Genomic DNA, 26717 nt, shown 5'->3' on the forward strand with positions numbered 1-26717 from the left:
TAGCCAAATCACATATCGGGCTCGCTTGGAAATTAACACAGGACCAACCCCTTCTATCTTCCCCTGTCCCCCAAAATTCACCACCTAACCTCTTCCTATTGTCTGAGTCCTACTAGGCTCTATTCAAGCTGAGTTAATACATCATGTGGCATTTATTTACAGCTGCATGTCCCAAGATGGAAGACATTCAATACAAAACAATTTTACTGGACTTGGCATTTCTAATGTCTTTCCTTTGACTACTTGTTGATTTTGCACTTGGGGAACCAATTCTGGAGATGTCTAGGGCTTACTCCAGATATGCACTCAAGGATCACTCTTGGCAAGGCTCAGGAGACCCTACATGAAACCAAGGATCAAATTCTAGCTGGCCATGTGCAAGGTAAGCATCTTATCCCCATATTCCCTGCCCACTGTACCCACTCTGACCCCTATTGTTTCACTTTGTGGCAGAATTCTGTGTGGCCACTACCACAACCCAACCCACCCTCCTGCCTACATTTATAGTATATATTGTACATACTACATGTCTAAGGGGAAGGAAAGGACTCATGCAAAGGAGAATATAACATGAAAGAAAAGAAAAGAAAGTGGGTTTGGAAGAATTTGTCTTGTTTCAAAGGAGCATTTCCCTAGAGCACATTAAATGTACTAAAAATGTCTTTCATATCAGCCAGAACAGGATAATCCCACAGACACTTTATTCTTCACAATTTCTTCTGTATGGGAATATTATGATTAAAATCTCCAATAACCATCCACCCCCAAATGATGGGTTAGTCATTCAGCCTAAGGCTTTCATTTCAAACTATGTCCAAAATTGGCCCCATCTGACCAGAGCAGTACTAGTTAGTAGAAATCTGATGTAAGCCACTTACCTAATTTAATATTTTTAGTTGCCACACTTTAAAAATTAAAAATAAACAGGTAAAATTAATTTCTACAATGTATTGAAATGGGATCGGAATACAATTCATTGGTAGAACACTTACCTTGCATATATGAGGCTCGGGGTTAGAGTCCCAGAACTACAAATAAAATTTAACAATTAGATATATACATATACATACACTCATATATGTGTATATACTACACACCTACATTATATAACTCTACCAACACATTATAATGTAACTACTCGGTCAATAGAAAATCATTGAGCATTTTTACATTCCTTTTCACATTAAGTTCTCAAAACTTAATGTATTCCTTATATTTACATCAATTTGGAATAACCATGAAAACAATCATGCTTCCAAAAACTAATGTTTATGTATGGTCATTGCTACCATAATGAAAAGGAGTAAGAATAGTACAGCAGCAGGGCATTTGCTTTTCATGGGGTTGACCTGGAACTGACCCGGGTTCGATCCCCCAGCATCCCATATGTTCCTCCGAGCCTGCCAGGAGCAATTTCTGAGGGCAGATCTAGGAGTAACCCCTAAGTGCTGATGTTTGTGGTCCAAAAAAAAGAATAGAGGGTAGTACTTTAATTCCATGTTTTAGAGTAGGTGGAAGAAAAGTATTGTCTCTCCGACTTCTTCCTCTTCCTCCTCCTCCACTTCTTCCAGGATGTGAATAAAACAGTATACATCCTCTGTAGCCATTGGCAAATGTCTTAGAATAAGAACCTACTCTTGACTAAGACAAAGAAGGGTAAGCAGAACTTGCTATTCTGCAAAAGATGTGGAATGAACTTCTCAGAAGTCCAAAGAGCATGTGCCAAGACTTTGTGTGTGAAAGGGCAGACACTTCAAATGTGACTGGGGCACGAAGTGTATGGAACAAGGATGAAGGCAAACAGCCAGCAGGCCAGATTTCCTACTCTCTCTTCTCTTCCATATTCTCACTTAAACAAGTTACCTTTCCAATATTAGAAACTTTGGACATCTGGTGTGTGATTCAGCAGGAGAATCTCTCTGTTATCTTTCTGATTTGGGTCAAACAAGAAGAGAAATATCTCAGGTCACACAGGAAGTTGTCTGAATACATAGTCATGCACTACTCCCAACTCCCATCTTCACAGCAGACATACCTAAACAATGACTGCACAAACCATGTTCATTTTTTGGTAGAGTATGAGGAGGAGAGGATGCTTCTCAAGCAGTGCTCAGGAAGCCTGATGATACCACCAGTCATACTTGGCCAAACAAGATGGTAGTTTAATGCAAAAGCCTGAGGATGCCATGCTGGAAATGACCCTGCATGTGGAGATGACCACACCGCCTAGTGGTTTTTGGCGACCTCCAGGGCTGCACCCAGCAATGTTCAGGGGTCCATGTGATGCTGGGGATTGAACTGGGTTCAGTCACATGCAAGGCAAGCACTTTTAGTATCTTTCAGGGCACAGAGTTAAGGCATTTGTCTTGCATTCAACCAACACAGGACGGACCCTGGTTCAAATCTCGACATCTCATATGGTCCCCCGAGCCTCCCAGGAGCAACCCTGAGCACCACCAGATGTGACCCAAAAACAAAAACAAAAAATAAAGTAGTACTCTTTAGTCCTAGAATTATTTTTCAACGTTTGCATTACATTTTTCCATTCTTAAGAGAATCTATGCTATGTTCTACTAGAGGATTCAGTTGACATAATTTCTCTAACATTCTGAATTACTATACAAGTTGTTTTTAAGTTCTCATTTTAATAAAAACTTAGAACCACAAATAAGTAAATGCACCTTTCAACATTTGGCAGAAAAGTGGCATAATTCATATTACATTCCCTTAGGGTTTGGGGGTAAATATTTCTCACTATCACTCTATAACTACAAATGAAATCCAGAAGTCACTAAATCCACAATTTCGGAGCTTATTAAAAATACAACAATGAGGTAGTAAGGCAGACTTTTTTTTTTTGCAAAGAAAATGAAAATTATGTTCAGGGTGTCAAGGTGACAAGTCCAGGTTACTGGCTCTCTCTAAAACCAACTCTGAGGCAAGTGGTGGCTGTGAACTCAAGCATGGGCTTGAGTTCTAGTCCCAGTTCCACTTTGTGTGTGTGTGTGTGTGTGTGTGTGTGTGTGTGTGTGTGTGTGTGTGTCACACCCAGAAGTACTTAGGGGTTACTCCTGGCTCTGTGCTCAGAAATCGCTCCTGGCAGGCTCAGGGGACCATATGGGAATACCAGGATTTGAACCACCCACCTTCTGCATACAAGACATGCACCTTACCTCTGCCCCCCCCCCCCGTTCCACTACTTTTGATCATGAAATGAAGATGAAAATATAATCTTGCTTCTACTCCAGAGGAACTTCATGAAGTACAAAGGAGATGATGCAAATGACACTCAGAAAACTATCTGCTCCATCCAAAGTTGAATTTTTTAGACTCTGCAAAGACTGTCAGTGTTTACACTACATTAATGATAGGACTTTATGTATTCAATTAACCTTTTAATCACTTTCAATCAACCTCCATCTCTGTATATCAAGACAGTTCTAAAGAATGTGTCAGCTGGGACAGTGACCGATCCTGGAGATAATGACATAGAGGAACAAGAATCCAGTGGCCACATTCTACATCTCAAAGTCCTATCTTCCTCAACTGCCTTCATTTACATGATCTACTATCCTGCCAAACCTGCCTATATAAATCATTTTTGTTTTGATTTGATTTTAGCTCACACCTGGTGGTGCTCAGGGCTTACTCTGGGTTACTCCATCATTCCTGGAAGGCTCAGAGGACCATCTGGGATGTTGGAGGCTCAAACCTAGGTCAATCCCAGGTTGACCAAGTATAAGCCCTACCCACTGTGCTATAACTCCAGCCTTAAAATGTTTTTAAAATCACATCAGATGTTAAATCTGTAGGGTGAGTTGAGTGGTAGATCTTTTGGAAAGTGAATTATTATTCTTAATATAGCTGTTGTGTAAATATAGATTTTTATATTCCCAGCCTGCCTGAACTATATACACACATATATATACTTAAACTGAATGGGTCCCCTGAGTAACTTATTCCTCACCTCTAGCAAACAAACTGCTGTTCTGGATGCATGATTGCTTGGACTGCAGCAGTTGGGAATAAGAGGAAGACCAAGTCCCAACTCTCACCTGTGTGCCTCTGACCCAATGAGACTCACTCCATACAGTGCTCAGAAAGAGGATTGCTCCACTTTCAAATAAATGGCAATTTTCATCTTAGTACTTACTATATTCTACTAAATGTAAATAACATCATATTCTAACTACAAGCTCCCAGGGGCAGGTATTTTATTTCTTATTAAGCATATAATTTACCTGTATAAAAGCACCACATGCAGTTTGTAAGTGCTACATAAACATAAATTAATAGAACAAATATTCAGAGAAAAGACACAGTAAGCACCTGAAGAACTGTGTACTTACTCTAAGGATTAAATAATATTTTTTATTAATTTAACTTATTACATGTCAAATCTAAAAATGCAAAGGCACAGTAGCTCCAAATCATCACCTGGCTAAATAAATGCCACAACTGGGAAAAAGTGAATGATGAAAGATACGAGTGAATGTACGAACTTCATTTTACTGAGTCTTCTCTTAATATCTTTCTCTTCCCAAAACATTTTTTGTTTTTGTTTTAGGGTCACATCCAGTGATTCTCAGAGGTTACTCCTGTTTACACTCAGGAATTACCTTGGGTAGTTTTTGGAGGACCATATGGGATGCTGGAGATCAAACTCAAGTTGGCCACATGGAAGGTGATCCAGCCCTCAATAATCCAAAACATTTGATCAGTGTATCTACTAAAGAACTGAACACTGGCTTCCAGTCAGGCAGACTGAGGACCTCACTGTTTTAAGGTAACCTGGAATTTGTTTGAGTAAGTTATGGAAAGGTAGGCAGAGATAACTATCCTAAAAGGTCATTTTTCTACCCTTATCTTCCTTTTGTTCATATTGCCATTGTGATCAGTAGGGTTATACCTCTTATTTATAACCTCTTCATTCAGCTGTGGGGTTCTCTAGGGATCACACGCTTTTACCTATTATGTTTGCAATGTGCCCACAGGGAGTAATATCTGTGGTCTTCTTGAACATGCTGGTTAGGTACTCACCAGGAGTCATGTTGTTGATCACACATGAGGGCCTCATAAAGAAGCACCAGTTTGGTGCTCTACAGAGGTAGAGAGAGAAAATTTGAACAAGAGTTTTTATTCATGTTTCTTGGGTAGAATTTGGGAAGGCAGCCTTAGTGTGGACTAGTTCTACTAACTTCCATAGAGTATGAAGACTATGTCTAATTGGTTTGTACTTGGTTCTGTATGATTAGGTAAACAGCAGTTCATTATATAAGAATCCAATAGAGGAAAAAAAAGTTGGAGAAATGAAAGCTAGGAGATTATTCCTGATGACACTTTGCTAACCAAGCAAGGGTTCAATGTGAGGGTCCCAGACACAGTATTGCTCAGACACTATGGTGCTAGGGACCACGAAGGTCAAGTCCTAGATTGCTTAGGGGCTTTGAGAGCTCCACTCTGGAGGCCATGTGATAACAAGTTTGATCCCAGTTCTCCTACATGTTAGGCATGTTCCTTAACCCCTGTGCTATCTCCCATCCTCTAGTCTGCATTCAGAAGTCATGCTTGCAAGTTGCTATCTCTAGAACTGTGAACTCTGAGGAGGGCTCTCTCTTCACAGTTATCAAGGCGCTGTTAAAGTATCTAATATATAGAATTAAAAAGAGATGGTTAATAGACACACAGGCTGTGATTCTCTGGAATTACACAGGAAATCAGAAATAAGTTTCAAATGTACATTTTACAACATCCTTCACTTGTAAATTCAGGAAGACTCCAGGAAAAGAGAAACAGAAATGAGAACCAGATGGGCCTGAACAATAATATAATAGGCAGGGCTCTTATCTTGCAGCCAGCCCAAATTTGATCTCCAGCACCCACCAGAAGTGAGTTCTGAGGACAGCTAGGTGAGCCATTCCAAAACTTTCCCAAATATACCAAAAAGAAGAAAGAGAAAAGGACATGAGAACTAGAGGTAGAAAAAAGACTACTTTAAGGCTTTTCATTAAATTACCCTGGAAACTCTTATTTAAGCTGGTAGCACTGGACAGTCCTCAGATTGGATTTTTTATCAATCTCATTGGTAATGATTAAAGTTAGGTTTAAGTCATAACTAAAATTCATAATAACAATGACCTATCAAATACAAAAGCTTTGTTTTTTTCAGGCAGGCAAAGTCTGGGACAGGTAATCCAGTGCTGCTCTCATATTCTACTCATTAATAATCTCAAGAATCTTGGCCCTCTGAACTCTGGCTCTGCATATCCAGTACTATGATCCAAGATGGCAGCACTCAAATGTCCTAGCAGGAGGATGCATGAAAAAAAAGTGTAAAAAGTATATTCCAGCTGCCTTTCAAAGGTGAGTTCCAAATATAGGACACTTCAATTAAACTATTGGCCCAAATTTAATTACACAATCATATCTAGATGAAAAAGACCTGGAAAATGTAACTGCCATTTAGTTCTACTATAATATTTTTAAAAAATACTTATTAATCCAGAAGAAAGGATTTAGTTTGAGAAACAAGTACTGTCTCCCAGCCTTCTATTCTGTAGTGTATTTCATTCACCTATCCTTCCAAATACCCTTCTGAATTCTTATGCTGTCATCAATAATTATATTGTGAGTTATTTGGGGGGCACACTTGGCAGTGCTCAGGGGTTACTCCTAGATCTGCACTCAGAAATCACTTCTGGCAGGCTCCAGGGACCATATGGGATGCCAAGAATTGAACCCAGGTCTGTCCTGTGTTGGCACGTGCAAGGCAAACACCCTAACACTATGCTATTTCTCTGGCCCCAGCAATAATTATAAAAGCAAAAGGCTAGAAACTTTGTAAACCAGAAAACTAAACTTGCAAAAAAATTAAACCTAACCTTCATTTTTCCCTGCTACTCTCCATATCGAGCTCAAAATATAAAGTCTGGTTTATTCTACCATCTCAGTCTCTTTGATAATGTCTCATCTAGGGACTCTGATAATAATCCTCTCTCTGGTCCCCATTCTTTATATTTATACTAATTCTACCAGCAGCCTGACACCCCACTTCAGATGACACCCTGCTCAGCAAGTAGGAGTTTTGAGAATGCTCAAATAACCAAATAACCACATCTTTTTCTGACTAAAGCCCCTTCAGCAAAATAATCAAATCTTGTCTCTTGTGTACAGAGCCTGCCATGTATGGCATTGATTTTTCAGCTCAGCTTCTTCCTCCTCCCCATGTAATCCATTCCCACAGAGCCAGACCAGACTTCCTCGATGTGCTTCATACACTGAGTCACTGGGGGGCTCTTCTTCCTCAGCACAAGTAGGTTCTCCTTAATCCTTTATGATACAGATGTAGAGTACCTCTTTAAGATAAGCTTATATTTTAAAAATGATGCAGACTAGGTCACTCATGGACATAGTTATTTTCATAGTTCTGGAGGTTGAGATGTTCAAAATCAAGGTTGGTACTGAGAGGTTGGGTGTCTAAAGAAAACTAGCTTCCTAATTCATGATTCTCTCTTTCCCTGTATTTACTTGCATGGTAGAAAGGTCAGGGAGCTCTCTAGGATGCTAATTACCCAATTATAATCTCCCAAAAGCCCTAACACCTATGACCATTGCCATGTTTCAACACATGACTCTTGAAGGGGAAAAAACACTTGGACTATATAATCTTTGAGGAGAATTCCTTGATTCTCCCTCCTGAAATTAGATAGGCACAGGACCACCCTCAGCCTTGTAAACACACCATTAGTCCTAAAAAGATGTTCATGAAATAATTAAACCCTTCACTGAGGGTGACATGCTCTCTGGGCTTGGCACCTCTGCACTCTGCACTGTATATTTCTATATTGTGTGTCTCTCTCTGCTCCTCACTGAGAGCTGCCTGGAGACTCCAACAAATTTTTTTAATTTAATTTTTTTTTTTTTTTTTTTTTTTGGTTTTTGGGTCACACCTGGCAGCGCTCAGAGGTTACTCCCGTCTCTACACTCAGAAATCGCTCCTGGCAGGCTCAGGGACCATATGGGATGCCGGATTTGAACCACTGTCCTCCTGCATGGAAGGAAAACTCCTTACGCCCATGCTATCTCTCCGGTCCCAATTTTAATAATTTTAATAATTTTATTGAATTACCATGAGATACACAGAAAGATGTTCATGATTCAGTTTTAGTCATAAATGTTTCAACACCCATCTCTCACCAGCATACATTTCCCATCACTAAAGTTCCCAGTCTCCCCACTGCCCAACTGCCATTATGGCAGACAATTTTTATTCTCTCTCCCTCTTTTTTCCTCTTTCTTTTTTCCTTTAGACACTATGTTAGCAATATATTTACCAAAAGGGATTCATGGACATCACTTTATCTCCATTTGGCACCCATTCCAGCCAGAATCTTGACTGTACACAATGCGTACAATGGATGTGCTCTGGCCCATCCATGACTGAGAAGAGGCAAGTACACCCATGTACTTGTGAGTACTTATTTGTAAAACAAGCAGCAAGAAGCATCATACCATAGCAGATACTGCAAAATCAAATAACACTCCTGGATATAAAATAACTGACAGTTTTCACCCTGTAGTCAGATACATAAAAATGTCCCATCAGGGACTGGAGAGATAGCATGGAGGTAGGGCATTTGCCTTGTATGCAGAAGGACGGTGGTTCGAATCCCAGCATCCTATATGGTCCCCTGAGTCTACCAGGAGCAACTTCTGAGTGTAGAGCCAAGAGTAACCTAACCCCTGGCTTACACACTCTCAGCTCTTAAGAAGAGGGGCAGACACAGCATGAAAGAGTGATATGTCTCCTAGCAGAGAAATACAGAAAGGGACTATCAACAAATGGCCAGTGGTAACAGATGTTAGTATGATTCTACCAAATCTCAGTTATGCCCATGCAACATTGTCACATATTTATTATGCTACTACAGCTCCCTTTCCAAAGTAGAGTGTATAGTCTTTATAAGTCTATTTGCATCGTTCACCTGCAAACTCTTCATTTAAAGAACTTCACAAAAGCATGAGTTAAAATACTGATGCTTAACATTATTCATTAATGTAGTAGTTATAAAGGACACCTTTTACAATCAGTTAGTTTTTTCTTTTTGGTTTTTCGGCCACACCTGGCGGTGCATTCAGGGGTTACTCCTGGCTCTATGCCCAGAAACCGCTCCTGGAAAACTCAGGGGACCATATGGGATGCCAGGAATCAAACCCAGGTCCGTCCTGGGTCAGCTGCATGCAAGGCAAATGCCCTACCACTGTGCTATCACCTCGGCTCCTACGATTAGTTTTTGATCATTGTAAAAATGATACTTCAGAAATAAAGAGAAACCTCATGAGTGGCATTGGGAAAGAAAAACAGAGTCAAAGCATCTTGACTTTTTTCTGCTTTACTTCTCAAACTCTGTTTCAAGCTTCCACCATACAATGGATGTTTCAAATGATGGAAAGACAAATTCAATTTGATTTTTATTTTTTACAATTCACATCAGATGATTTAACTACCTATGCTGGTTTTAAACATCATATTCTTTTTCTCTGATCCCCAGAAGCAATCCTGTGGTACTCTAAAGGACCAGCTCTCAATGGCCTTTCAAAATCTGCATTGGTTATCTTTCCTTTACACATACTCACAGCTTAAGGAGTCAGGAAAAAAAAAAAAAACACCCAAATCTTGAAGGCGTATTTTCCATAGCACTTTAGCTTGTGGTAATAACTTCAATATAAATGTTGACTCACAGGAAAATAGTAGCCAACTGGAACTTGGCTTAAAAATGAAATTTGAATTTCATAAGCAAGGCCTTATCTGCAGAGACCAGTTAATCTCCTCTGTTGCTGCCCTAGTTTGTTCTCATCATTGGGACACAGCACACCTTTTTGACCTGGGCAGAACAATCAGGAAAACAGTTCTAAGGTGCCTCGGATGGAGGGTGCTCATTGTCACCAATGTAAACCCAGATCCATCCTGAGCTGCTTGGATAGACCAAGCCCTTCCCAATGTGAAACCACACCCCCGTTGCTTTTAATGAACTGCTTCTAATGAAGTCTGCAGTTATGTGCAGTTATGTGCCTCCTGGTCTACAGATCTACCCACAAGCAAGAAATTAGTGTAACTGAAGTTTTAAGAGGAGACATATGATGATTTTTAACCTTGATTAGTTCTTGAAGATAACTGTCTCTTCCTGTTCCTTTTTCCCCTAGCAAGATCTCGCCTTTATTTTGATCACAGCGGTTTCCTTTTTAAAGGTTTTCCAACTTGTGGAAAACCCACAAGAAGAAACTGAGACTATTAATATACTACAGAAAAGGGGGACTTGGCTGCTAATAAGTTTCATGGTCCTCTCATCTCCAACACCCTCTTCAAATAGTGACACGGAAGCAAATCAAGTGCCTAAAAATCTTTGAATCCATTTGTATCTGTTAGCAAACTTTTTGAGGCCACACCTAGTAATGTTAAGTGAGCAGGGGCAGTGGGAGAGTTATTTCCCACAATGCTGAGGTGGTGCCAGGGATCAACCCCAAGCACTCCAGTCCATTAAATCATCTCCTGAGCACAGAAATCTAATTTTTCTTTTTATCACGAAAGTACTATATAGTGTGCTTTTAAAAAGCACAGGAGATTGGGGCCTGTGCGGCAACACAGTGGTAGGGCGTTTGCCTTGCACGTGGCTGACCTAGGACGGACCTCGGTTTGATCCCCCAGCATCCCATATGGTCCCCCAAGCCAGGAGTGATTTCTGAGTGCACAGCCAGGAGTAACCCCTGAATGTCACCAGTTGTGGCCCAAAAACAAACAAAAAAGCACAGGAGATAATATAGCAGTTAGGGGACATACCAGGCACAGGTTCATTCACTGGCATGACATAGCCCCCAAACATTGCCAGGTACAGTCCTAGAGGCACAGTCACCTCTGAGCATTGGGATATGAGCAGCACCTCATCTTATGGCCCTTACCTTGATTACCCATGGACCTTCAGGACTCTTGAGCACTGTTTGGAAACCTCCCACCCCAAATGTCTATCAATAACCTACAACTTAGTCATTGAAAGTTCTCAGGAGAGAGATAGACGCAGAATAGTCTCACTCATCTATAGGTTTTAAGAAAAATGAAAGACATTCTTGCAATCATTTTCAGAGACAAAAGAGAGGAGGGTTAGAAATTCCAGCTCACTTCATGAAGCTCACCACAAAGAGTGATGAGTGCAGTTAAGAGAAATAACTACACTGAGAACTATCCTAACAATGTGAATGAATGAGGGAAGTAGAAAGCCTGTCTAGAGTACAGGCGGGGTGGGGTGGGGAGGAGGGAGATCTGGGACATTGTTGATGGGAATGTTGCACTGGTGAAGGGGGTGTTCTTTACATGACTGAAACCCAACCACAATCATGTTTGTAATCAAGGTGCTTAAATATATTCATTAAAATAAGTTCTCTCCACTCCAGCCTAATCCACTTGGATGACATTCAATTTTAGTCTATTTTTTAATAATTATATATGTAAGAGAACATAGAGGGACCAAACAGAATCAAGCCCCACTTTGTGTTCTACATTTTCTTTACTAGAAAATGCCACCTCTTTCCCATGCTGACAGTACACATATCCACTTCTTTCCCAATAGTGGTTTCATCTGATCCTCTTTATTAATGAACATTTTTATTCATTCTAAAATTTCCCCCATAAAATATTGACAATGAGTATACAATAGTCTTGAATTTCCATTTTGCAAAACTGTTCCCCCAAATGGTTCAGCAGACACATTTATTTGCCTACTCAAAGGATATCCCTATAACCTCTCCTTTGCTAAATGAATTGATTTGGTTCAGTGCCCACCTCAACTCCTGAGTCTGATTAAGTTAAGTTTAGTCAGATGGTCCCATTTCTATTGGCAGTTGTTGGCTAATGGGTAGACATCAAACTGAATATTGCCCCATAAGAAATAGCAGGAAGTGACTAAAAGAGTGAGAAACTTAGAGACATTATTCTGCCCATCTTTTTTAATAATATCTTTATTTAAAAAATATAGAATGCTTCACAAATTTGTATGTCATCCTTGCACAGGGGCCATGTTAATCTTCTCTGTGTTGTTCCACTTTTAGTTTATGTGCTGTCAAAGCAAGCACTATTCTGCCCATTTTGTAACTGCTACAGCCTTAACACAGTCATTTGAAGACCTGGTCTAGAAATAAAACCAGAAATCACAGCAAGGCAAGAAGTCGGATGTAAAGAACCCAGATTTTTTTTGTTTGCTTTTTGGGCCACACCCATTTGATGCTCAGGGGTTACTCCTGGTCAAGTACTCAGAAATTGCCCCTGGCTTGGGGGGACCATATGGGACGCTGGGGGATCGAACTGCGGTCCTTCCTTGGCTAGCGCTTGCAAGGCAGACACCTTACCTCTTGCGCCACCTCACCGGCCCCAAGAACCCAGATTTTAAATAAATAGTTAAACTGCTGAGTTAATTAACTTTGACATCTCCCTCCCTCTGGGTTTCTTGTAAGGTAATATTGTGTATTTCCCCTTTTAACCAGTTGACTGTGAACTTAAATTTCTCAGAACCAATGGTATCCTAATCAATATAGATAGAGCTGCTGTCTGAAAGAGAACATGTGTATTTGAGTCCCTGGGAGTACTTCTAACATTTTCTCTTTATAATTTTTTTAAAAAACTTTTAGTCATTATGAATTACAAAGTTATTAATGACCAGGTTTCAGGCTTGTGATGTTCCAAGATCTATCCTTTTAGCAGTGTCCACTTCTTTCCACCAATGTCCCTGATTTCCCTCCCATCTACCAGCCTGGTTTAACATTTCCTTTGCATGACCAACAGCCCTAAATCTTTTCCATTCTGGATCAGCAGTTTTCCTGCTACATTAGTCCAAGCATATTTGAACAGTCGTCCATCAGCCTCCCCTGAGCTCTGAAGCACACAGATGAACAGAACGGAAAAGGAACCCAGAAATCTGACCAGACTAAAGAGAGAAAAGGCTGTGATTTCCAGGCCTTTTCATCTCAGGCTGCATACAAATTCTGAGTATATTTTAGGGTATCCTGGGTCAGGTAGATAATACTTCAGTAAAGCCAATAATTTTTAGGTGCCCTCAATCCTACCTAGCTTTCCTGAGGGTCAACAGAGCATTGCTTTTGTGTACCTGAAACCCATTTATGAAAAACTGGTCATGAAGGGGTTGGCTCAAAGATTTCACCAGTGTTGTTGATCATGTTCATATTTTCCCCATGTTTTAACTGCTGGAATGAGAATCCAGGTACAGCTTTCTAAACATCTTGATGGACATTATTTCACTGATATTTTTTACATTTACATAATTCAGCCTGTTGGTCTCTTTTGGTAGATTTGGAAAGTCCCTAAATCACAGAGTTATCATTTAAGGGTATAGGGTTCAGTATGGGGGTGATGAACGACAGTGCTGGCTGCAACAATAGGAGTGCATTTAATGCCACTGAATTGTACTTAAAAAATGGTAAACTTAATGTTCTTAGATTTCATCTCAATCTTCAAGACCCTATTAACCTCTCAGGAAAGGAGTCTGTGTGGCTGGGAGGCAGATGGCAATGGAGGCCTCATCTAAGAAACCTGGCCTATGGACTTGTCCTCTGGAGGACTCAGGGATGAAACTCTAGGAAGAATAGAGACAAAGAGGACTCTGAATATAAACATGTCTCCTAAAACACTTGGAGCACTTGACTTCTCCACGTTTTCCTCGTTAGGCATACAGGGGATGCCAGGAGCCTCTTCTTTGTAGGCCCCGTCTCCACCTATCCTCTCCACCCATCCAAGTTGCCTGTGGGCTGACCTTGATGGAGTGACTAGCAGAGCCCTTGCATAGGTTCTACTTGGGTTCAGACAATGTGCAGTGAGTCAAGTGCCAAAGAACAAGGTTGTCTCCTTGCCCAGCTACGGGTTGGCAATGCCTACACTCCATCAAAGACCACAGCTCCTCTTGGGCAGCTTTCCTATGACCTTGACTCCCTTTGGGACCAGTTCACTAACTTCACCCTGTGTGTGACCTGAGACAAGCTTGACACTCCTGCTGGCCCAGAGTGCCAACTCGCCCCAGGTTTCCCACAGCCCTGCACACACCCTGGGTGAGTGCATGCAGATGGCTCCTTGCTGTCAGTGATGGTTTCACAAGTTTCCAACATGACAAAAGTATGAAAGCAAAATTTATTCAGGGAGAACAAAAGTAAAATATACTCACCTGCTGCCCAGGCACCATTTTCAACTTGTTCTTTCACCTACAGATTTATTAGGACCTCCTAGGCTATTTGTGTGTGGAGGTGGTGGTGGTAGAGGAAATCTGTACTCTTTTCATGACCCACAACAGCCCCCAAGATTTTGCAAATGTTGTTTCTTGATGAGCTTCTCAGTTTTTTCTTTATTTTGGTTTTTGGCCCACACCCAGTGGTGTTCAGGACTTACTCCTCATTCTGTGTTCAGAGATCACTCCTGGAAGTGCTCAGGGGACCATGTACAGTGCCAGGAACTGAGCGGGTACCCAGTTAACACCTGTACTATTTCTTCTGCTCCGGGTTCTGAGTTTTAAACATCTACGTAGATCTTAATACATCTTTGAAATATTTCAAAACATGATTTTTTAAAAATTTTATTTCTATATAAGCACTGCTCACAGTTTCACTTTTTTCCTTGTTTAGGAGAACAGTAATGGCACATCTTCCAACTTCTCTGGTTTAATAAACCAAAGTAAAATCATCTAAATGCTGTAAGGGGTTAAAGAGTTATCTCCACTATTCCACTTCCAGATTTAACCTGGGATTAGAGCCAAGCAAGATGAATATTTCGAAATGTCCAACAACGCAATTTATGCTGATTTTAATTCCCAAAGCGTGAACCACCAACAGGATGCATGAAAGGGCCACAGGAACAGACTGTGCTGGAAATTTGCACACAGCCCAAGGCCCCTGGTATTCCTGTTCTTTTCCTAAGCCCATTCCACACTTTCCCTGTGCACTGGCCCTCATCATGTCTCCACTATATTTCTCTACTAGCATTGTAACTGGCTAGTTGGTTTTCACATAACTCATCCTTCCTGTTGCTACCATAATACACTTCTCTAAAAGCAGAGCAGATCAGACCATTTCCCTTGCTAATGATCCTTTCCTTTCTTCCTATGACATTCAGGGCAACATTCATGTTTTGAAACACATCACACAAAGCCCTTCATGGGTTGCCCCACCAGTGTCTGATCCCTTATTTCCTGTTGCTCATTTTCACATGACATTTATTCTATGACTCTGGGGGGAGGGGAATGAGCTGATTCTAAGCATATCACTCTGCACACTTCCATGAGTTTGTACTTGCTGCTCCCTTGAACAAGTAGGTCCTTCCTCCTTCCCTTCATTCTCCTACCTCCTGCTCACTCTTTATCACACACCACCTCTGGGCTGCCTTCTTGATCTGTGTGGCAGTGGCTACCAGCACTGGAACATGTCAGACCAAAATGGCTCCCATCCACTGGCTGGCACATAGAACTCACACGTCACTGAACAAATGCGTTGGCACAATTTACTAAAATTATGTTTCCTTGGCTTTTCTTGTACATACCCATCAGGCCATTATTTTTTTTTAATTGCTATTTTTCTCAACCTTCAATTCTGCCAGTTGGCAAAGGTGACTAGCCTCAAAAAGAATAAAAATTAATCCCCAGGGCAGGGCCATTGACAGGATTCTAGAAACCATCCTTGAATGCTCACCACAGACTGAAGATTTGTGTTGAGCCAAACCCTAATTATCTGCAGTACTTCTCACTTTGAACCTAGACTACCAGGCTCTATATTTTGCATGATATGAGTCTCATTAGTGCAGAGATCAAACTCAGATCCAGAATACCTGAATCTGTTGCATGCCTGGCCACAGACTAGCCGTGTCCCTTAGTCAGGTCATTTAGTGTCTTTATGCCTCTATTTCCTTAACTGTAATTTGGGAATATTGATAATATTGAATATTTGTTTACAATTTACAACTTGGTTATAAAACAAAACAAGGATCTTTCCTGGTTTCTTTTGTATCTGTTTGTTTACAACTTGGTTTTACCCCCCAAAATAAAGTTTTTCCTACTTAGCATGTATCAAGCAAACCTGGGTGGGTCTGGGGACTGGCTTCTGTCCTTATTCCCCTGCCCAGGGATGGTGTCTGTATTCAACAAAAACAACAGTTCTGGCAAGCAGCTCGCTCTAAATATGAGGTAGAAGACTGCCAGGCTACATGTGTAGCTTCAGCCTGGTTTGGTTTATTTCATGCAGCGACTCGGCTTCAGACCCATTCACTGAGGATTGGAAATATGGTGCACGAAGCATTTTTATCTCTGGCGTCAGCTAACAAATGAGAATAAATCCTATCACATATGCAAATAACAGTAGCATCTAAAGTGTTCAATTTGTCTACACCAGCCCTTGGTTATATTTCTCTAGCAAATATTTTTGATATTTGATATCAAAATGCCCATTTGAGGACAAAACCTGAGTAATCTGTCAGGGGGAGGCTTTTTGCTGTGGTGATGCCATAATCATCTCACCTAAATCCCATAGGATGGAGACACCGCTCAGATGCTGCTGCTGCCCAGGTCTTCTTTCCATCTCTTGCCTCTCCAAAGGCTACAGATGTGCCTCCAACTATTCCTCACACATCACATACAGGAATAAGGAAGGGGTTGTGCCTTTTTCTCTTTCTGCACACAGACTATATTGCTAAGGCTTCTTGCATTGCATCTGTAATGATTGTTCAATGAAAGCTTCCTGGATGCACAGCCCACATGGATTAGTATATATATTTTAAGCCTGGAATTTAAATTGTTGGGCAACCCCCCCAACTAAGTGTTCCCTGAAAACTCTCTGGAAATTGAAAGGAAACCACAGAGGGAGGAAGGAAAGGATGGGTGGAGGAAGGGAAGGGTAGGAAGAAAGGAGGGAGAAGGGAGAGAGGAAGGAAGAGGGGAAAAGGGGAGGGGGAAGAGGGGGAGAAGGGAGAGAGGGAAAAAGAGAGAGGGGGAGAGAGAGAGAGAAGCAATTTGCAGGCCCTAGAGCAAGGAAGTGGTGGAAGGATGGAAGAAAATGGGAGACAACAGTAATCAGAAAGGTGCATTGGTGAAGGATGGTGTACACTGTATGACTTAAACCCAATATGAACAATGAACAATTTTGTAACCAGTGTTTAAAGTTAAAGAAAAACCAACACAAGTTTCACGTATAAGGGCAAAAAAGAAAGAAATTTACATTTTTAATGTGCTTTAAAATAAAATGTTTTAAAAAGATAAGCGAGACTGGAGTGATAGATAGTACAGCATGTAGAACACTTGCCTCACAGGTGGCCAAACCTAGGTTTGATCCCTGGTATCCCATATGGTCCCATGAGCACTACCAGGAATAACTCCTGAACATTGCAGGGTGGGACCCCAAAACCAAAATAAATCAAGAAATATATCAATGTTTGCTGTCACATACACACACCACCATCACCACCCCTACCCCTACTCTTCCTGCTTGTTTCCTCTGAATAGATAGGAAGGCCTGAGGGGATAGTACCCAGCTGCCTGGTAACTGGGCTCTGGGATACACCCTATTCCACTCCACTGTATGCTTTCACTGTCTGCCTGAAATACTTCCCAAAGTGTGTGACAGTGCCCCTTCCACCCAATGTGCTCAAGGAACCAGGCAAGTAGCAGTATCCTTGGGTGAAATGAAGGAGTCTTAAAAAAAGATAGATTTTGGGGAGTGGGGGTGAGCTAGGCCAAATGAGTTTGAGTCTCTCTGATATAGAGTAATTGCTGATATTCCAGAGGTGACAATATTACAGGCAAGTGTGCGAGAATGCCAGGTAAGCACTTCTTTCCCCATGTTCACTCCATCACCCACAGCCCTGACCTGAGTTAGTCCTGTAACGTACCACAGTCACAGAAAACCAGTGTCAAAGATTTCTCAGCATAATGCCCTTCTTTAAACATGATGTCACACAGACACCTCACAGCAAAGACATGGACCGCTCTTCCAGTCCACCTCCCCACCTACCACCCTTCCACCCTGCTACAGGCCTCCCACTACAAAGAGGAATGAAGATTCTGTTGAAACCTAGCCTTTGAAGCTCAGGTACACACATTCAAACACTAAACTCAGAGGATGTAATTCTGTTTGCAAGTAAGCATATCTGACCTCTCAAATGCAAGAATGAGTTCACATCACTGTATTTCATTCTAAGAGTCAAAGTCAGCCATTTTTGGCAGAAAGGGTTGAGCAACTTAAGAACACTAGTTGCTGACAGAAAGGTGGGAGAATAGATAATAACATATAAATGAGAAGGTAGGCCCCATCATTTCTGGGAAATTTAAGTCCTCCAGGGTTTCACTCTCCCCCAAACCCTATCATCATACTTCTCACAAGGTGTACACATTGGCATATGCCCAAGAAAGTGACTTTTAAAAATTATTTAATTTTTTGGTCTAGGGACCATACCCAGCAGTGCTCAGGAATAACTCCTGATTCTGAGCTCAGGTTTCACTCTGGTGAGGCTTGGGTGCAGAGGACTGAATCCAGGTTGTTGTGTGCAATGCTAGTGCCCTACCCATTGCACTATCTCTCTGGCCCAAAGATAGTATCATTTTTAATATGTCAATGGTCTCCCAGAGACACTCACAGACACACCAGAGGCCTACAGCATCCTACAAATTACATCAAAATGAGTATGTTGAGGCAACATGCCATAAAAACCTCTTTTTTTTTTTTCACCCTGGCAGCCAGCAGCTTACCAATGCACATCTCTGAGATAAAGGTCTTTGCTAATACATTTGTAAGGGAGGTGGGCAGCAAGTTCTTGGACCAAACAGCACTACAACCAAAAGCTCATAAAACCAAAACAGGAAGGGGCAGTTGAGAATCCATCAGCAAGTTTCAAAGGTGCTGTCCAAAGGAAAAGAAGGTTCTGGAAAAGTAAAGGGAGCGACCTATAGCAGGAATGGTGCTGACAAGAAAGCTTGAAAGTTCGAAAGGCGATAGGTAAGGGCTCGACTCATTTTCTGCACAGAAAGAAGCCAGGCAAAAGTATGGAAGCCACAAAAAGTCCAAGTTAGGAATTCTAGTTCACCAAGGGATCAAATGACAGAGTGGAGGTAAAGTCAGGCCAGAGGGTACAATGAATGGGATGACCAGAAGGGGCCACTGCAAGGCACAGAGTTTGCCTGTTTTTACAGACTTTTCAGTTAAGACAAAACTTGGTTATCATATTATTATGGTGGGAGGCAGAAAATAAAACTATATGAAAAGGCTGGAAGAGGGGACCAAAAGCAAGACCGAGGGTGATGGCCATGGAACAAGAAGAGAATCAAGTGCCTGTCTGGGACCCAGTGCACAAAGCCAGCCCACCGCCCACATGTGTTCTCCCAATTGGAATCCCTGGTCAGAGAGGCACAGTAAGTCCGCAGAAAGTCTCTTCATAACCCCAGATTGCAAACACCCATTAAAATGGCTCTTTGCAAAAAGAAAAAAAAAATGCTTTCTTCCAAATCATAAAAAGCCTATATAACAAAATTAAAAAGTGAATTGGATCTAAATCAGGGAGCGGATGGAGCAGCAATAAGCAGACGCCTTTTTTTTTTTTAATCTAAGAGGTTTGTGGAGTAATAGGGCCATTATAGATAGCGTTTACGTGAACACCTTTCCTCCTTCAAGGGTAAAGAGTTGAAAGGCAAGGCGCACCAACACCCATTAATAAACCCGTAGCCCTCCTTTCCTCGCTCAATAAGTGAAGCTGGTCTTCTAAGTACCTTTTTATAAATAACCTTGAAAACCCCGAAGATTTTTTTTTGAACTCCGCAGAGCAGCAGATTTGAAAGGATCTAGTTCCCATTTTAGGAGGAATAACTTTCAAGGAGTTGGCCAAGTTCCTGGAGCAGCGCTCGGCCCGCCCCCCCCCCCCCCAGCGCCCCTCCTCCATGCCAAGTCCGGGCGACGTGGCCACCCTGGAGCTACCTGCGCTTGGTGTCCGGTGCCCCGGACGTGGACGTGAACGTGGACGTGAACGTGGACGTGGCGGCTGCGGTGACCACAGTCTGCAGAGACAAAGTTCTGTAGTGCACTGACTGCTATCATACTCAGAGTCGGAGTGTCTCAGAACTTTGCCTCAAAAGACCAAAACGCGCCCAAGTTTCTTCCTGCCCAAGTTTTCTCCTGCAGGTGTGCTCCTCCTACCGCGTCCCCCCCCCAAAAAAAAAACCCAGACAAAGAAGTCGTAAAAAGCCATTTAGCTTAGGATGCAACCGATCAATGGAACGGGTCATTAATTATGGAAAGTTACTGTCAGCAAAAGCGAGAGGTCCGGCAGAAAATGGTGTTCCATCCAAGCAGCCGGGTTCAACTAATTCTGGTCCTTTGCAAACCCCAAGTCTAGGAGGAGAGGGGCAAGCCCTCTCCCCCACCTTCCCACCCACCCACCACCCCAGATCAGCGTCCACTCGGCGCCGCACCCCAACTCCTTCTTGGGCCCTGGGACGGAAACTTGGTTTCCCGAGCAGCCGAGTCGTGTCCTCTCACTTGCGACAACTTTTTTACCTTCCCATCTGGCACAGCTGGCATGGGGAGACGGGCACCAACCAGTCTCGGCGCTGGAAGACTTGGGGTTTGGGGGTCAACATAGGCCCCGCAGATGGGATGCCCAGCAAAGCCCGGTTTGGCCGGGGCCTCCACTTGGCACCCCCAGCTCTTCTCTCTTCTTCCCGGTCTTGCAGCAAAGTCAAGCTCCAGAACAGTCTCCGGGGTCCCCTCTCCAGCACTCCGTCTGTGTCCCCCGAAAGAGGCAGCTTCCAGCAAACCCTTCCTTCCAACCCCCCAGCTACACCCAGCCCCTCACCCTGCACCCCAAGTCCCCTCCTGCTACATACCGCACCCGAACAGCTGTTGCACCCGAGCAACAGGTCTGCAAAGTGCCTTTTCCATCTTCACCCCCAAACCCCACAGTCCACCCGTTCCCCAAGCTGGGGCGGCGCACACCCACCTCCCCACCCAGTCCCTCCCCAGGCTGGGGGGCGAAGTCGGAGGCTCCTTCCCCGGGGGTCGCACCCCGGCTTTCCTCCCCCAGCCGGGGCACCCTCCCCAGTGGCCCCGATCGCGCCCCTCCGGCCGGCGCCGGCCGCCTCGCAGTCCCCGGCGGCTCCCCCCGCGCGCTGGGCTGCGCCGCGCCGCGCTCCGCTCCCTTCCATCTTGACTTTTGCCGACGTGGAAATTTTGGGTTTGGAGACGACCTGCGCTCTTATTGGCTGCCGGCGGGCGGGGTCGGAGGTCACGGCGGCTTCGCGACTCCGCGCCAAGGGGAGCCGCTCGCTCGGCGGCGCGTGTCAAGTCAGCAGGTTCCCTCCGCCCCCGCCCCCGCCCCCGCCCCGCCCCGCCGGGTCACGTGCGCGCCGCCACGCCCCTTATGCAAATAAGCCGCTGCGGGGGCGTGGCCGGGCGCCGCGACCGACCCTCGCGGGCCGGCGGCGGAGGGGCGGGGCCGACTCAGGTGCCACCTGGCTCGCTCCCGCCCCGCCCACCTGCCTGCCCCGCCCCTCGGCGTCCCGTCCCGCTCCGGAGCCTCGTTCCCGGGCGGGCTGCAGTAGGAGCCCTAAAGGCAGCGCCGTTTGCAAGGTGCCCGGGTTGCCCACCTCCTCCTCCCGAGCCCCTGGCACCAGATCCGAGCCCGGACGATCCAGGGCAGGGCAGAGCACACTCTGGGAACCCGGGGAGCCCAGTTAGTTGGGAGAACGAAGCTGCGCGGTTCCCGGGACGAGGGTGCCCGGACAAAGCCAAGGCCGAAGTCACTGGGGTTCAGAGTGGAGCGAGCGGGGCCCGAGAGATAGCATGGAGGTAAGGCGTTGTCCTTGCATGCAGAAGGCCGGTGGTTCGAATCCCGGCATCCCATACGGTCCCCTAATTGAGCCTGCCAGGAGCGATTTCTGAGCGGAGAGCCAGGAGGGGACCCCTGAGCGCTGCCGGTGTGACCCCAAAACAAACAAGCAGAAAAAGTGGAGCCAGGACAGCGGGGAGGACGTCTGTTCGCCTTCCAGCACCCAGCCCTGGGCCGTGGGTTCAGTCCCCGGCGTCCCAGATGGTCCCTCAGGAGTAGGAATGTGAACCCCAACCCCCCAAAAGTCTTACTGCTTTTCACCCATCCACCCCAAAAAAGAGAGGAGAAAAAGACGAAAATATTAACTCAGAGTAAAAAGTGCCTTTTTTCTTTTCTTTTCTTTTTTTTTGTTTTGATTTTGGTTTTCTTTGGGGGGGGGGGTCACACCCGGCTGCGCTCAGGGGTTCCTCCTGGCTCTACGCTCAGAAATCGCTCCTGGCAGGCTCCGGGGACCCTATGGGATGCCGGGATTCGAACCACCGACCTTCTGCATGCAAGGCAGCTGCCCTACCGCCTTGCTCTCTCTCCGGCCCCTTGAAGTACATCTTACCAGGACTGCCCCAAAGAAACACCCCACCACCACCACCCCCAACGGTTCGGGCCAGCTCGGAATTCCCTGAGAAGTCTTGGGGCTCGTGAGCGGGGTCGATCCCCCCAAAGTGGCTCCCCAGCGCGCCCCAGAGGTGCCTTTCGAGCCCAAGAGGCGCCTGGCCACGTGACCAGGATGTCCGCCCCCGCCCCTTCCCTCGGGGGAAGGAAGTAGCGGCAATGCAGGGGGCACCCCGCCATGGCAATGCGGGCTCTTCCCTGGCTCTGGTCCAGCGCCAGCTTCTAGGCATCCGGAAAGCAAAGGGGGGCTCCGTTGCGAATGACAGAATAGCTCCCAGAATTTGGGCTCCTTGTTTTCTTCCTTCGTGTCATAAAACATCTGTTCTCATCCCCATCCCTCAGTCTGGCAGATGATCCAGAAAAGCAAAAATGAGACATTTTCATGGGAAGACTCTTACCTGGAAATTTCTTCCCACTCCTGTCTTCTTAATTTACTCTTTCATTCTCCTCCCATTTCCCCCTCTAGAATGATCAATCATTGCTGCTTCCAACTGGGTTATCCTCTGTCTTTTGCCCCTCCATACTTGGTGGGTTTTCTGACCCTTGCCAGCTTTGCGGGGGGCCCTCTAAAGCATTGATCGATCGATGGTTTCCTTCCACCCACCCCCCTAAGTCCAGACCTTCAGACTGAGTGGGTCCCCCGTTCTGCCGCCTGTTCTGTTGTGTGCACTGCAATATTGATTTTTCAGTGTGTGTGCGGCAGCTCTGTAAAAAAAAAAATCAATATTTCAGTAGCTGGAGCACAGCGCCGGGCAGTGTAATGGAGCCGGCCTGCTGATGCAACCTTCGGGGTCCACCCTCAGAGACTGAGATCAGTGAAAATGGCAGTGTAATTCCCTTATTCCTTTGTTTGCTTCACAGAGAAGGATGGGGTTTGCACATGGCCTTGCTTGCACCTCGGAGTCCAGGGCAGAGTGACTTTAGTGAAGATGGGTCGCACCTGAACCAAGGAAGACAATGCTATGTTTGGGCAGGAGTGTGATACTGGAAAGCCTCTCATTTTTCCGCCCAAATTTCTACTTACAATGTGGCAACTAATGGGATGTGGATAGGGGGCTGGCAAGTTATTTCCTGACTATCTATTCTGCCAAATTCCACAGTCAAAGTGTTCTTTCTAGGAGATAGTCTTTCATGTGTTACTTATACTGCTATTTGTTCATCTACAGCCCCTAAAGTAAGCTTCTAACTGATGAAGATAAGAAGTATGAGGAAGGGGCTGGAGAGATAGCACAGCAGTAGGGTGTTTGCCTTGCATACAGAAGGACGATGGTTTGAATCCCGGCATCCCATATGGTCCCCTGAGCCTGCCAGGAGTGATTTCTGAGCATAGAGCCAGGAGGAACCTCTGAGCGCCGCTGGGTGTGACCCCCCCCAAAAAAAATAAAAATGAAAGAAGTATGAGTAGATTTGAAAGGGGAAAAAGAATCAATTGTGGTATGGACTTGAAGGATTACAGTCGTGATCTTCCAGGTATATTTGGGAAGTGGCTGGATTGGGATCAGGCCCTCATGTCTTGACCACACCTGCACCACGGGTGACGCTTCCTTGGTGTGTTCAACTCTCTGGGCCTTGTGGGTTTTAACCTCCAAAACTAAGCTGTTAAACTGAATGACCTCTAAGTACTCTCTGTATTTTATGCCTATGATTTTACAAAAGAAGTAATATCAAAACAAATGTAAGAGTCAATTATAACGTGCACAGGAAAAGGAAACACCAGAAGTGTCATAGAAACAGAGGTCAAATATGCTCCTTCCCTTAGTTCTGTGTGTGTTTTTTGGGGGGCTTGGTTTTATTTTGTTTTGTTTTGGGGGGCCACACCTGTTTGACGCTCAGGGGTTACTCCTGGCTAAGCGCTCAGAAATTGCCCCTGGCTTGGGGGGACCATATGGGACGCCGGGGGATCGAACCGCAGTCCTTCCTTGGCTAGCGCTTGCAAGGCAGACACCTTACCTCTACCGCCACCTCACCAGCCCCATGTTCTGTGTGTTTTTAAGTTATAGTCCAATGTAATTTTACGGAGAGGAGAGTAATTTTAGTTATTTGTTAGTTTGATTGTTTAGGGACATACTCAGCTGTGCTCAGGTGTTACTTCTAGTGCAGTGCTCAGGGGACCATCTGGGATGCAAGAGACTGAACCTGGGTAGGCTGCATACAAAGCAAACAGCTTACCTGCTGTGCTATTACTCCTGTCTTGGTCATTTTTTAAAAAAAAAGTGCACTTCTAATAAAGAGCAGAAAATGGTTCTCTGGCTTAATGTGCTAGTTCAGTGCAAGGTCAAGAGTTTAACCTCATGGACCCCCACACAGGCCAGATTCTGTTAGCCCCTGTCTAGAGCCCAGAACAAAAGAAGAAAGGCACTTCTTTTAATGCATCATTTCAGAGATTTTTTTCATAAAGAAATTATTAATCTCACTTACTATAAAGATGTTCATCAACACCATTTTAGAATATTAAAACATTGAAGCAATCATAATAAAATTTTATTACATAAAATATAATATTTACTCAGTGGAACATCTATTTAATATTTAACAGTGAACAGGATATCAAAATGATGTGGAAGATTTTCATTTATTGCAGCATATATACTATTTAAGCCTAAATCTATGCATGGTGGTAAAGCAGCATTCTTCAACCTTTTTATACCTGTGGACTGGTATCAGTCTGATACATGAACCAACAGTTAAAAACCAAGGTAGGTGTCAAGTGGATTTGACATTTCTACATACTTCTGATGACATTGGACCTCTGTGGATCATACTCATCTCAGGGTTCTTAATTTAATCTCATCCATAAAATTCTTCTTGCCATTTAAGGTAACCTAATATTTATAAATTCTAAAGATTAAAATGTGGCTTTTATTCCATCTACTGTGTTGGGCTAAAATATAGATGTCAGCAGGGCTATATTCCTTTCTGAAGATTCTAGGGGGACTTTGTCTTCTCGTCTTTTCTAGCTTTTAGGAGCTGCATTGCTTTGCTCCTGTTTCACTTCACCTTCAAAACCAGCAATGCATGGCTCATTCCCAAACTGCATCACTTCTTTCTCTTTCTCACCTACATTTACATTTACATAATCTTATGATTACATTGTATCTACATGGGTACAAGATACTCTCAGTATTTTAAGATTAGGTGATTTGTAGTTTTATATATCAAAGGTTTCTGGGATTAGGACAAGAGCATCTTTGGAGGCTATATTCAGTCTATCACACTCAGAAACTAAGAGTCCGAATCAAAAATTATGAATAAGACAAAATAAATCATTTAGTGTAAAGTACTTATACAAGCAACTGGCACATAGCAACACTCAATAATAATAATTATTATTGTCTGGGAAAATGTGAAATATAAACCAGTTTAATCTGAAATACAAATTTAAATTTTTTACTTCCTTCATTGGTGCTTGCTTTTTCTTAAAAACCTTTAGCACTTTAAATATTTAAATTAAAAAACAAACAAGGCATATCAATAAAGGAGACCATCATAGAAAAGTAACTTAATTATGGGCTAGAAGGTTCATAACTCATTCAAGCATTGCTGATAACAGAAAATGGAATCTTAAACAAGTAACTAGACTTCTCTTTCAGTTTTCCTTGTCAGCAATAAGAGAGAAAGTAATCATTTTCCAAGCTCCTTCAAGTTCTAAATCCTATATATGTAAACTTCCAAATACTCATAAGTTCATAAATAGTAAAAAGAAACTTATTCTCTGTACCTACAAAGAGTACCTAGAAATTCAGTAAGAGACAAATCCTCTAGTAAAGGAATATAGAAAGGGGTATATGATGAAGAAAATCAAATGGCCAAGAAGCTTAGATAAAGATGATATACCTCGACAGTAACAAGGAAACACAATTTAAGACTTTAGTAGAAATAATTTTTACCCACTAAATTGGTAAAATTTTCAAAACTTGACAAGTTTGACCCTTGGCTATGGTGTAAATGATTGGGCATCTTTACACAATGGCACTGAGAGTAAAAATTGCTACAACTACTTCGTTGGTAAACAATTGGACATTACCTTGCATTTTTATCACATAAATGATTGTATTATTTACCATATAGATTAAACAATTATATAAACTGTGTTCAGTGTTTCAACCAGAGAAACTTTTGTGCATGTATCCCAGGAAAATGATCAGATTTGTCTCACCTACTGTAAGATCACACTCATAGCATAGAAACACTAAAAACAATCCAC

At 43.4% G+C, this 26717-nt stretch overlaps 1 non-coding gene across 1 annotated transcript; it reads right to left on the minus strand.

The window, feature by feature from the left end:
• Window positions 1-12016: 12016 nt before the first annotated feature.
• On the minus strand, window positions 12017-12123 carry LOC126021590 (U6 spliceosomal RNA). The gene has a single exon (XR_007500094.1). It is a non-coding gene; the product is annotated as a U6 spliceosomal RNA (small nuclear RNA).
• Between the last annotated feature and the right edge of the window lie 14594 nt (window positions 12124-26717).

Source organism: Suncus etruscus, chromosome 10 (genome assembly GCF_024139225.1).
Source record: "Suncus etruscus isolate mSunEtr1 chromosome 10, mSunEtr1.pri.cur, whole genome shotgun sequence".
In the NCBI taxonomy this organism is placed as follows: Eukaryota; Metazoa; Chordata; class Mammalia; order Eulipotyphla; family Soricidae; genus Suncus; species Suncus etruscus.